Raw genomic sequence first — 14,236 nt, 5'->3', positions numbered from 1 at the left:
GTCACTAAGATCTTCAGAATTGTCTTGCCCCCCCACTACCCCACCAAGGAATGGTTGAGGGAGTAGGGAATTGATATGGGGGAGGGTAAAACGTAAAGGTAAAGGGACCCCTGACCATTAGGTCCAGTCGTGGCTGACTCTGGGGTTGCGGCGCTCATCTCGCTTTATTGGCCAAGGGAGGCGGCGTACAGCTTCCGGGTCATGTGGCTAGCATGACTAAGCTGCTTCTTGCGAAACAGAGCAGCGCACGGAAACGCCGTTTACCTTCCCGCCGGAGTGGTACCTATTTATCTACTTGCACTTTGACGTGCTTTCGAACTGCTTGGTTGGCAGGAGCAGGGACTGAGCAACGGGAACTCACCCCGTCGTGGGAATTCAAACCGCCGACCTTCTGATCAGCAAGCCCTAGGCTCTGTGGTTTAACCCACAGCGCCACCCGCGTCCCATGGGGGAGGGTAGAACCCTCATAATCTGTACATTTAGTGGAGGGTTAGGATTTGAGCAAACTCATAAATGCATGAATTTAGCAACAGCCAGGAAATAGTATCTGCTAGGTTCCCTAAGGCGGTGATAATGGCCAGGTTTGCTTGATAATAGAAAGCGATCATCACACCATCAGACTCTCTGCCCCATTAGGATTACCTTGGGGTAGGATTATTCCTGGCCTGAGGTAAGCAACAGGGGAAAAAGAAATGCCATTTGCAATCTGCCGCTTGAGAGACAGAGGTTGCCAGGATGATGGGGGGGGGGATGGATGCTGGAAGCGGAAGGGGGAAGGCATTGTTTTCTGCAAGTGTTTCTGGGAAGGAGAAGGAGGAAGGGGACAGAACTGCATGGTGGCGCTGGAGGGCGGCAACCATGCTGGCTGGCTGGAGCAGGCTGCTGCAGAGAGACAGGGGTATGGTGCTTAGGATGCCTCTGAATTCAGTGCTATGCTTCTGGGAAGGACAACTCCCTCTGGAAATGTGAATGCTGCAAACTTCCTTTGCATCAAAACATGTGTTAAATAAACTATATTTCTTAAAAACCCTAGTCTCTGTGCTTCCATGTTACCTGTTTTTCCCAGAAGAGACATAATTAGTACACTCACTGTTTATGGAGAGAATGCAGATGCTGTTACAGTGGTACCTCAGGTTACATACGCTTCAAGTTATAGACTCCGTTAACCCAGAAATAGTACCTCGAGTTAAGAACTTTGCTTCAGGATGAGAACAGAAATCGCGCAGCAGCGGTGCAGCGGCAACGGGTGGCCCCATTAGCTAAAGTGGTGCTTCAGGTTAAGAACAGTTTCAGGTTAAGAACAGACCTCCAGAACGAATTAAGTTTTTAACCTGAGGTACCAGTGTATTTGTAAAATGTTGCAATCCATTGCAATTTTCTGTGTTGTCCTCCCATCTCCCCTCCAGAATCAGTTTTTTGGGTGTTGTTGTTTTTGCCTCTCAATAGAATTTCGATGCCTTTAGAATTATAACTCAAGGTAGAGCAATAGATTAGTTAGAGGGGATGCAATGAAATCATATTCATTTCTTCTGTCTTTGTTCAGATGCTATATAGTACAACACTTCCTCTCAAATATATTTCAGACTCTTAATATAACCATGTATTCAGTTGTGTGGTTTTTTAAAAAAAGCATTTTAAAAAACAAAATCCAACTTGTGAAGTTTATGGTCACTCCTAACCTGCATATACATGTTGAAGCTATGTTTCAAAAGCGGAAAAGGGAGAACACATACATTTATTTTGTGTTTCTTTATAATTGTGTGAAGCTCAATTCCAGGAACATGTTCTCTGACATAGGTATATGGGTAGAGGGAAAACGAAGGGTACCCTACTAGCCACCGAGACAAATAGTCTAGTAAAAAGAGATAGTTACAATATTAGGAGTGCTTTACCAAAGCATTCTGTCAGGGAACTGCCATCAGCTCAGAGGCGAGAGGTGGAAGGGCAGTTGTGTTACAGGGAGCCTCCGAAGATCTTGCAAAGCAGTTCTTCCTCTGGCAAGGAGGGAAGCCAGTGGGGAAGTGGCGCAGGGATCAGAAGATGCTAGGGAGAGCCTCAACACCGAGCCTGAGCAAAGCGGAGGGGAGGCAAGTCCCCCTTTGCCAGTGCCCACTCTGTGCAGTAGGTTTGGGCGCAGAGAGGGGAGGAGAAGGATGGGGTCACCCGACTGTTATGCTGGGGACGGTATAAGGACCGCCCACTCCCATATTCTGCTAGCGACTGAGCAGACATGGACTTGCAACGCTCTGCACTGTAAATAGTTTGTACAGATAATAAAGCCTGGAAAAGACAGGTTGGAGTTTTGCCTGTTTGCTCTTGAGCAACCACACCAGCCCCTGACACATTCCCATAGGATTCCATGTGTGGATGTAGTGGAAATTGCAAGAAGCAAAGTTTATTTTTATTTTTTTTGAGGGACAGCAAAGGAAAAAAGGAATATGCTGAGATCTAGTGACATAGGATTTCCCTATTCAGGTAAACTGTAGTTGCACAGGCAGAGTTTGTCATTGAGTTCTCTTATGCAAGCTCTAGCAGGGACTGAAAAAAACAGGAACATAGTCCAGAAACAATTTTTGAATGAACCATTTTTGTAAATTGAATAGAAACACCATATTAAACAGAATGCATATTGTTGCTCTTTTAAAATGTCCTTAGCATTTGTTGGGTACCATTCCTGGTTGATGTTTCGTCGGAATCTCATTTCTTCTAACTTGAATCCCTTGGTTCAAGTTCTACTTTCATTTGCTTAAAGGGAGATTATACAATGTCATGCCAAGCAATTTTTATACTATACCATCAGTACATTTTCTTGTCACTTTCATTACTGCAGAAAGTCTAGGGGCCTTTTTGGGAAGTGGGTTTGTAGTACAAATCCAATTTTTATTATGCAGCCTAGATTTGCCAGTATGGCACTGAATTCTGCCCACAAACTTGTGGAAATTGTCACAGTTTAAAGTATTATTTGCATTTTCTTTGGTGTGTTTCCCACATTTTATAAATCCCCCAGCTTTTATCTCTTTCAAACATGGAGCATCTTGAATTGATTTCCTGTTTAGACATAAAGCCCATCCAATTCCTAAAACAATAAGCAGATTAATAGCATATTGTTATCTTAAGAACATAAGGCGTATCATATTGGATCACCCCACAGCCTAAATCTAGTTCAGTCCCCTGTTTTTCACAATGGCCAACTAGATGCCTCCAAGGCCACAAGCAGGGCATGAAGACAATCACCTTTTCCTATGATTGCTATGCAGAAGTTGGCTTCAGTAACATATTATCTAGGACTCCATAGGTTATTGTAGCTATCATGACCAGCAACTGTTGACACTATCATCCTCCTTGATCTTGTCCAACACTCTTTTTCAAAGCCATATGCTGAAGGTCATCAACACATCTTGTGGTAACAAATTATATAGTTTAAAATGTTGGTGACAAGGAAAAAAACGTATAAAGGAGAATTCCTGGATGCCAAGATCCAGGTTTAGGGTACGCTTTGGTGAGAGAACCCCAGCAGAGATTTAAAATCACAGAACATGCAGTGAAGTAAAACATGGAAATATAGGCTGCTAGACCTTTTCCTTCCCCTTTCCCTTTTGCATAGAAAAAGACCATACGTTTCATAAATTAAAAGTGGTTTACTTACAAACTCTCCAAAGGTCAGTTTCAAGTATTTTTCCATAGAATAGTCAGAAAACACAGGGAGTAAAACGTGACTTAGTTACACTGGAGACAGTTCCTAAATTGTTGGCATAGACAGGGTTTATCCTGAGTCACAATGCGGCAGAGGTCAATAGTCAACATGATTTTCTCATTGCGCCAGGAGAAATGCTCAGAGCAGAGACACATCTTGTACATTGCCTTCATAGACCCGACGAAGACCTTTGATCTTGTCAGCCCAAAAATACTCTTCACACCTCTCAACTAGATAGGATGATGCCCACCTATGCTTCAAAAGATGATCACGTCCTTTCACAAAAACATGCACAGCACCATCCAGTATTGATGGCTCACCCTCAGATGACTTCCCTATAAAGAGCAGTATGACGTCCGCCTATGTTGTCACCCCAACTCTCTTCTCCCTATTGCTCTCCTTTACCTTCAGTTCAACTGAAGATGGTGTATACTCTCATTCAAGGAGTGACCAGGGTCTATTCAACATGGCGCGTCTCCATGCCAAGACAAAAGTAGGCAGGTTCTCATCTGAGAGATGTTTGCAACTGACACTTGCTTGGCAGCACACTCTGAGGAAGATCTATAGAGACTCATCAACTGTTTTGCCCAAGCCTGCATGGAGTTTGGCATCACCATCAGCCTGACAAAGACCAACATTCTGGCAGGGCATCACCAGCACTCCATGCAGCAGAACTGGTGACCATACTACATGAGGTGGTAGACGATTTTGACTTCCTGGGCTCCACCATAACCAGCAACCTCTCCATTGATGCTGAGCTGGACAGGTGTTTTAGCAAGGCAACTACAGCAATGGCTCACCTCTCCAAAAGGACCAAGATGAAGGTCTACCAGGCTTGCCTGTTGAGTATGCTGCTTTATGGAAGTGAGTCGTTGGCAGCTTACACCTGCCAAGACCAACACCTCAATGACTTCCATATGTTCTGTGTCAGGAAGATTTTGGGCATCACATGGCAGGCCAGAGTCTCAGACAAAAAAGTGCTCTCCCAAGCCCACATTCCCAGCATGTTCACACTTCTGTCTCAGTGACGTCTATGCTGGTTTAGTCATGTACACAGAATGGAAGATGGCAGGATTCCCAAGGACATGCTCTATGGGGCTTCAGGCACTAGGCCTGTTGGCAGACCAGCTCTGTACAGTGGTGCCTCGCAAGACGAAATTAATTCGTTCCGCAAGTCTCTTCGTCTTGCGAGTTTTTCGTCTTGCGATGCACGGTTTCCCATAGGAATGCATTGAAAATCAATTAATGCGTTCCTAGGGAAACCGCCTTCAGACCAGGTCCGGGGACAGTCTGTCCCCGGACCTCTTCTGAAGGCTGGGGGGGGGACAAGGGCTTTTCTTCCCACCCCCAGCATTTTAAAAAACCCCGGGACAGCGGAGGACTTCTCCCCTGTCCGGGCGATCTTAAAATGCTGGCGGGTGGCATTTTAAAATCGCCCCGGGACAGCGGAGGACTTCTCCGCTGTCCGGGGCGATTTAAAAGCCCCTGGGAAGGCAGGCAGGGGGGACAAACACTTTTGCCCCCTGCCAGCCTTCAGAAGAGGTCCTGGACCTCTTCTGAAGGCGGGCGGGGGGCGAAAGTCTTTGCTCCCCCCGCCTGCCTTCAAAAGCCCTCCGGGACAGGCAGGCAGGGGGGAGCAAAGACTTTCGCCCCCCGCCCGCCTTCAGAAGGTGTTCCCGCCCCGCCGCCCGGCTTCGGAGCATCGTTCCGAAGCCGGGCGGCAGGGGCAGGTGTTCCCGCCCCGCCGCCCGGCTTCGGAGCATCGTTCTGAAGCCCGGCGGCGGCAGGAGGCATTCCCGCCCCACCGCCCGGCTTCGGAGGAGGTCCGAGGACAGTGGGGAAGACACGCTGCGCTTCCCCGCTGTCCCGGATATTTCCCTATGGGCTGTCGTCTTGCGAAGCAAGCCCATAGGGAAATTCGTCTTGCGAAGCGCCTCCAAAACGGAAAACCCTTTCGTCTAGCGGGTTTTCCGTCTTGCGAGGCGTTCATCTTGTGAGGTACCACTGTATTACAAAGATGTCTGCAAACGTGAAGGCTGGCAACATTAACCCTGCCATGTGGGGATCCCTTGTAGATGACTGTAGTGCCTGGAGACAGTCAGGTCATGTATCTATAAAGGTAAAGGGACCCCTGACCATTAGGTCCAGTCGTGGCCGACTCTGGGGTTGCGGCGCTCATCTCGCTTTATTGGCCAAGGGAGCTGGCGTACAGCTTCCGGGTCATGTGGCCAGTATGACTAAGCCGCTTCTGGCGAACCAGAGCAGCGCACGGAAACACCGTTTACCTTCCCGCTGGAGCGGTACCTATTTATCTACTTGCACTTTGACGTGCTTTTGAACTGCTAGGTTGGCAGGAGCAGGGACCAAGCAACGGGAGCTCACCCCGTCACGGGGATTCAAACTGCTGACCTTCTGATCGGCAAGTCCTAGGCTCTGTGGTTTAACCCACAGCGCCACCTGCGTCCCTCATGTACCTATAGCAGGGAGAGCATTTGTGGTGTGTATCTACAAAGAAATGTGATGATCACTACCGCAGGAAAGCCGTTCACATTGAACTGATAGTCCTTATGGCCAAGGGAGTGTTAGAGAACATCCAAAAGAGGTTTGACAAACTATTAGTCTGTCATACTTGGATTGCATGCCTGATTAACGTTGCTCTGAGAAGATGTCATTCACAGTGAAATTTGTTGACAAAGATGGGGGCAAGATTTGTGTAGGATTCGCAACAGTTCATGAATCAACCAGAGAAGGATTTATGGAACTCTTGCTGAAGGAAAACAACATTAACATTAAGGACTGAGTGATAATGGTGCCAACGCGAAGGGGCAAAAAAAGAGACTGTCCCTGCAAGGCTTGGTTCATACACTACCTCTGTCATTCTCTCTGAATCTGGTAGTTTCAGATGCCGCCTCATCAAAGGAAACTACTACAATGCAGGGACATTCCTGAATTAGACTAGATGACTTTTGAGGGAATTAGATTAGATGACTTTTGAGGTCCCTTCCAATTCTACAATCCTGTCCCCCTTTTTGGCATGCTACAGGGCATCTTTGTGCTATTCTGTGCCTCTATATGACAGTGGCAGATACTAAAAGGCTACTTGTTCAGCCTCACTGTGCAGCCACTGAGTGGAACTTGATGGAGTGTGGCAAGGACTGTGTGATACCTATTCAGTATCAAAGGGTGTGTGTGTTATGAAGCTGTGGTGGAAGTAGTGGAGGCGCCTCAAGCAGATGCCTGTCTCTTCCATGAAGCATGGTGTTGAGCAGACTAAGGGACTTGAAGCTCCTGCTGTCAGTCATTGTGTGGTGCCACCATTCCTGGTCCAGGTGGCTACTGCAAGCACAGGTATGCAATGTCTTGCAATGGCCATTGTAACTTCTACCTCCCTCATGAAGAAGGTGCAGAGTTCATGACATTATATTATTATTATTATTATTATTATTATTATTATTATTATTATTATTAGTTCTTTACCACCCTTCATCTAAGGATCCCGGTTTATAATAAAAAACACAAAAATGCATAATATGTCAGCATCGCCCTAGAGCCAGTGTACCAACTGGACTCATGCACCTCAACCCCGACTGGGCTAGGCGAGCTGGGAAGCACCGCCAGAGACCTCCTTCTCACAGGAAAAGGTCACAGTGCTGTAGACTCACAGCTCAGAGCTGAGAGCACCGGATTCACTGTCTCAATAATACAGTCGTTGCGCAGCAGAGTTTTGCAGAGTCTTGCAGAGTATAAACCACTTGGAGAGCAGCTCTGTAGAATATCTTCCTTTTATTCTGTAACTACAACTATGATACAAAACTATATACAGAGCTGAATATTCTAAGCATAAATCAATGCTACACTGAGAGTCTGCAGCTGCACTTAGCAGCAATCTTATCTCTAGAATCTCTAACACTCTCACTTTCTCCGATACACTGACTGACTGTCTCTCACTCACACACACACTGATATGTTGCTGGGCAGAATAAGTAGATAGGCAGGACACGTCTCCTCCTCTCTGGAGAGTCAGCAGAGACCATCAGGAGGTCATCAGGAGATTCTTGGGTATGGGAGGGGTGAAATCTCCTCATAATAGGGGAAGTGGCAATGCAGATGGGGTTAAGGCCTGCAGAAGCCCTTGATGTGAATGCCACTTTCAAGGAGCCCCCGTGAAGAGGCAGTTTGAATATGAGGGTTGGACACGTGATGTGAAGTGCAGCTGTTGTTGTTTAGTCGTTTAGTCGTGTCCGACTCTTTGTGACCCCATGGAGCAGAGCACACCAGGCACTCCTGTCATCCACTGCCTCCCACAGTTTGGTCAAACTCATGTTAGTAGCTTCGAGAACACTGTCCAACCAACCATCTCATCCTCTGTTGTCCCCTTCTCCTTGTGCCCTCCATCTTTCACAACATCAGGGTCTTTGCCAGGGAGTCTTCACTTCTCATGAGGTAGTCCAAGTATTGGAGCCTCAACTTCAGGACCTGTCCTTCCAGTGAGCACTCAGGGCTGATTTCCTTCAGAATGGATAGGGTTGATCTTCTTGCAGTCCATGGGACTCTCAAGAGTCTCCTCCAGCACCACAATTCAAAAGCATCAATTCTTCGGTGATCAGCCTTCTTTATGGTCCAGCTCTCATTTCCATACATCACTACGGGGAAAACCATAGCTTTAAACTCATAGCTTTAACTATACGGACCTTTGTTGGCAAGGGGATGTCTCTGCTTTTTAAGATGCTGTCTAGTTTTGTCATCACTTTTCTCCCAAGAAGCAGGCGTCTTCCTTCTTCTTTTTCTCCCAAGAAGCAGGCGTCTTCCTTCTTGTTGAAACGATTCATGTTTTAGCCGAAGAGCATCTTGAGCAATTCAAATATCACAGGAATATATGGGGATTCTTGTGTAACCTTGAAAAACTACTGGGAGATATGCTTAGCTACTACCCTCTGAATGGTTCTACACAGAGTCTTCACTAATGGCAACCACTCCAGCATTGATGGTACAGATCTTTGTGTTGAGTTGGGCCATCTCCATCACATCTTACCTTCTGGAAATGGCTCACCATGAAATGCCCTGAAGTACATCTATGATCCTGAAATGACTGATGTCTTCTGGGTAGCACAATGAATTCTTCTGACACTTCAGTCAGTTGCCAGTGGTGAGCACAGTTTCTCAAAACTGAAGCTCGTCAAAATGTACATGCAATCTACCATGGCAGATGAGAGGCTCACATCACTTGCTATCGTATCCATCAAGAACATTATTGCTCAAAAGCTTGATGTTTCAGGCACTTTGTGACTGTTTGCACAAGCCAAACCTGAAAAGCCACATTGTGAGCAATGGAAATGTGCTCTGTGACACAGCAGAAGTATATGCATTCTTTATTTTAGAAAATCCATTTAAAAAACCTTTAATAACAACAAATAAAAGTTATAAAGAAAGAAAGATATCCAGCAGACTTCTTACAGCTTAAGTTTGCTATTATTTATATGGTGTTTATACTATTTGAAGTGCAAAGTGCTCAGTAACATTGCCTCAAAGCAAAGCTGACTTTTACCTAGCACCAGTGACCTCAAAGTAGAAACAGAGGATGGGTTAAAGGTAAAGGGACCCTTGACCATTAGGTCAAGTTGTGGCTGACTCTGGGGTTGCGGCGCTCATCTCGCTTTATTGACCGAGGGAGCCGGCGTACAGCTTCCGGTTCATGTGGCCAGCATGACTAAGCCTCTTCTGGCGAACCAGAGCAGCGCATGGAAACGCCGTTTACCTTCCCGGCAGAGCGGTACCTATTTATCTGCTTGCACTTTGACATGCTTCCGAACTGCTAGGTTGGCAGGAGCAGGGACCGAGCAACGGGAGCTCAAGGAAGGTCATTTTTGTATTCAGTACCCAAACAGCCGACGCCTTGAGAAAGAGGTGGCAGGTACTTACTTTTTGCCACTGCAGAGCAAAATTTAAAATGATATATAGATGTTTAAAAGCACAGTCACTGAGCTCAGCTTAGCCACCCCCCCAAGCTCAGCACCCTCTGCACCCAGCTCACCCCTATAAGGCTGGCCCTGCTACTAAGTTTACTCAGGAGCTTTTGGGGGAGACATTCTCAGAACAACCCTTTGAAGGAGATCGCTGTTATCCCCTCAATCTTTTATTAAAGTCCTCCCCCATACAACAAAATAACAGCTCCAGAAACTACAAACATAAGAAGTAGAATAAGTAGTGTTGTCCTAGAGTCAATTCTCAGCCCCCACCACCTACAGAAGGTAGCAGTCCCTCCCAACTCTCCCCCAGGATCCCTCTTTTTTGCTCCCAGCCTTGGGGGACCAACGCTTCCCCGTCTCGCACCCAGAGTCCTCTATCAACCACCCACCAATCCTTGGACCTTAAGGAAAGCCCCAAACATAGGACTCCAAAAGAAACAAGAAGAAAAAAGGAAGTGGGGGGGGGGAGAGACAAAAATAGAAGAAGAAAGACAAAAGGAAAAGAAACATTAGAGACAGATAAAAAGTGCTTCCAATTTTCCACCTGCCAGTTACATAAAAAAATACCATTTAAGACATTCAGCCCACATTAGCATCCATTTCCTTCACTTTCTGTTAAACAATATTTCTTTTAAGTCATAGTGTCTCAGAATCATTTTTCCCATGAAAAGACCAAGAGGAATTCCCAAATTGTTATTATTAGTAGTAATTAACTTCACCTCAGTTAATTCCCACTCCCATTCCTCCGTATAGAGTAATAATAAATTCTTCACTATTATTTGTGTATTAAAAATGGAAATTGTGGCTGATATATATATATATATATATATATATATATATGTAGGTTTTGGTGTCTTCGGGTGTCTTCCCGTGTAAGAGTTGGGGTGTCTAGGCGACGTTTCGACGAGGTCTCACTCGTCATCTTCATAAGACCTCGTCGAAACGTCGCCTAGACACCCCAACTCTTACACGGGAAGACACCCGAAGACACCAAAACCTACATTCCTGTACCCGTGAAAATCTACGAAAGCAAATATATATTTATAGGAACTCAAACACTGAGATCCTGCTCTGTTCCAGTAACAAGAAGCCGAAAGCACCAGCCTGAAGATGATGAGTGAGACCTCGTCGAAACGTCGCCTAGACACCCCAACTCTTACACGGGAAGACACCCGAAGACACCAAAACCTGCATTCCTGTACCCGTGAAAATCTACGAAAGCAAATATATATATATATATATATATTGGTGGATACTTAAGATGTCATTTGCTATATTTGTTGCAGTAGGCTTGAGTAAAAAAACAATAAAGGTAGCCATCAAGCTATGAAAAACATGTAAAGAGTCAATATGCCTTTTGTGGTGCCAGACTTTTTCCTTTTCCTTACGTATATTGCTCTCCATGGTTTGCCACAAGCAGAAGTCATGATTCTTGTCATGTCAGCAGTGAAGGGGGCAAGACATTTGTCCAAATACTAGCTAATGAAAAAAGCAGCCCAGAGACTCTCCAGCTGATTGAGGAATCAGCAGGGTCATTCTCTTGTGCTCTTGCACATCCTCTTACGGAGAAGAGCTTGCCTATGAATTGCGCAAACTGACCTCTGAAGCACATGCTGGAAAAAGCATAGAAATTCCAGTTGTTGGGAAATTCAGGTAAACATACCTGTTCCAAAATAAACAGTGTCCACTGCTGCTGACCAGGTGGGAAAGGACACTGGCCAAGGCCAGAGCTGGCTCAGCCAGAGAGGCAAACAAGGCAATGTCTTGGGATGCCACCATTTCTGGCAGTGCCTGCCTAACCTATGTACCTATGTACCTTGGGGAGATGGCTGGTGTTTGTATTTTAGAGGTAGGTGTGCAGTTCATCTGCAAATTTTAATTTGCCCACAGCAGTTCTGGCCCTGCAAAGACAAGTGGCACAGTCAGATCATGCAGGCATATAGTTTTGTAAGCCACATCCCAAAGGGTGGAGTCTCATGGACCCCTAGAGATCCACACATTTAGTATAGCATAAACCGATAACACAGTCCTCTTAATTACTGTATTTTTTGCTCTATAAGACTCATTTCCCCCCTCCTAAAAAGTAAGGGGAAATGTGTGTGCGTCTTATGGAGCGAATGCAGGCTGCGCAGCTATCACAGAAGCCAGAAGAGCAAGAGGGATTGCTGCTTTCACTGCACAGCGATCCCTCTTGCTGTTCTGGCTTCTGAGATTCAGAATATTTTTTTTCTTGTTTTCCTCCTCCAAAAACTAGGTGCGTCTTGTGGTCTGGTGCGTCTTATGGAGTGAAAAACAGTGGCGTAGCGTGGGTTGTCAGCACCCGGGGCAAGGCAAGTAATTTGCCCCCCCTAACCTGTGGATTTGCGCCCCCTAACCCATGGATTTGCGCCCCCTAACCCTAACCACCAGATGTTGCGCCCGGTGCGGCCGGCCCCCCCTGCACCCTCCCACGCTACGCCACTGGTGAAAAATATGGTAATTAACACCTGTAGTGGACGCCGAACCAGAGAATGTGAAAAAACAACTGACAATTTTATCAAGAAATTTTCACTGAAAACCCCCGTGGCCAATGGATTGATGGCAACACTTGAATTGGAAAAGGAAAGCATAAGACAAGATGGGATGACCAATAATCATACAATTGGTGCTTTGTTACATGCTCATCATCAGGCATAGGATAATGGCCAAGCCACCAAAGTACCTTTGATCCAGCCAGATTTGCGTTTTTCCTTGCCCCACTGTTTATCACAGACAGGAGTCACGAAACATCCAATCAGCAGAAAACCTGAAAGTATTCTTGACTGGTGATTAGGGCTACCAAACAGATGTCTACTTGCTTGGTCAGAATTTTATCCAACTAGCTAGTTGCCAGAATGTAACTGTTTCCATTTTCATCTTATTGCTTGCACCACTTTCATCTTATCTGTATCACTTATTTATTACATTGGTACCTTGGTTTACGAACTTAATCCGTTCTGGAAGTCCGTTCTTAAACCAAGCGTTCTTAAACCAAGGTGTGCTTTCCCATAGCAGTGGGGGACTCAATTTACAAATGGAACACACTCAACAGGAAGCGAAACATGTTCTGCTTCCAAGGTGGAAAGTTCACAAACCAAAACACCTACTTCTGGGTTTGCAGCGTTCTTAATCCAAGTTGTTCATAAACTAAGCTGTTCTTAAACCAAGGTACCACTGTATTATTATTTATTAAATTTGTATAGCACCCTATACCCGCAGGTCTCAGGGTGGTTCACAAGATAAAATCACAAGATAAAATCACAAAATACATAATAAAAATTAAAACAAGAACAACCCAATAATCCCCCCTCCCCAACACATTTTAAAAGGGCACTGGATATCAAATAGCGAAAGACCTGGTTCAAGAGGAACGTTTTGCCTGGTGCCTAAATGTGTATCATGAAGGCACCCTGGGGAGAGCATTCCACACAAACACTTAATGTTTGACCTGTGCTGTAGTTATAGTTATTATGAGGTATAAAAAAAATAAGCTCAACAAATCTTTTTAGAATACACTGCATGTCTCCTCCTCCTCCTCCTCTTCTTCAAATTTATATACTCAGTGGCATAGCGTGGGGGGTGCAGGGGGCCCCGGCCGCACCGGGCGCAACATCTGGGGGTTAGGGTTAGGGGGCGCAAATCCACGGGTTAGGGGGTGCAAATTACTTGCCTTGCCCCGGGTGCTGACAACCCACGCTACGCCACTGTATATACTGCCCTTCACCTGAAAATCACTGGGCAGTTTACAACATAAATTTTAGCAATTTAATTCTGAATTTACCCAAGCATATGCATCTGAACCTTGGTTGCTGTAAATTTTAAAGCTCTCTTGATTTAAAACAAAACTAAACCAAACCTGGTCTTGCACTGAATGTAACATCGCCAGCCTAAGATCAAGTGATGAAATAGCTTCTAAAGCATGACTGGTTAATGTGAAACTTGGGGCAGAGAGCAAGGCTATCACACCTTTTAACTTTTCTAACATGGAAATAGCAATTATGGGGAAAACTTCGCCTGTTGACATTCTGATTCTCAGACCTCTTTGTGCTTGCATATAAAATCTCTGATTTAGTTTTGGATACAAAATTTCCATACATCTGTGTATGATGCAACACATATACAAATGCACACCCTATTTTGTGTGTGGGCAGCAGGCTAATTCACATACTGCGTACTAGCTCCAGAAAATCCTGTTGGAACCCCTGGCAGGACCTGCAACAATTAGCAGGCGATGGCTTTTGATTCAATACCTTCACCTGCTTGTTTGTAGAGCTAGATATTGAAAAGGGGAGAATCATGTGGGCTGGTTTAAAAGTTGGCAGTCCTACAGCTTAACTTTCTGGGAGCAAAGTTCCAGGGTCTGATTTTATAAGAGCTGGCACAGAATGCCACACCGTAAGCAAATTACCAGCAGAGCTGGTCTCAGGGTTACAGGAGTACAACTTCAACTGCACTGTTGGGAAAGCAAGGCCTTCTGTAGTTGACAGGGACTAAGCTAAGGCATAAAATGCTCTCCAACTTTAATTCAGTAATTTTATTTCATATTTTATTTCCTCCT

This window comes from Podarcis bocagei (assembly GCF_964188305.1).
Source record: "Podarcis bocagei genome assembly, chromosome: 8".
Classification (NCBI taxonomy): domain Eukaryota; kingdom Metazoa; phylum Chordata; class Lepidosauria; order Squamata; family Lacertidae; genus Podarcis; species Podarcis bocagei.
The sequence above is the reverse complement of the archived record's forward strand: the minus strand, read 5'-3'. Positions refer to the sequence as shown.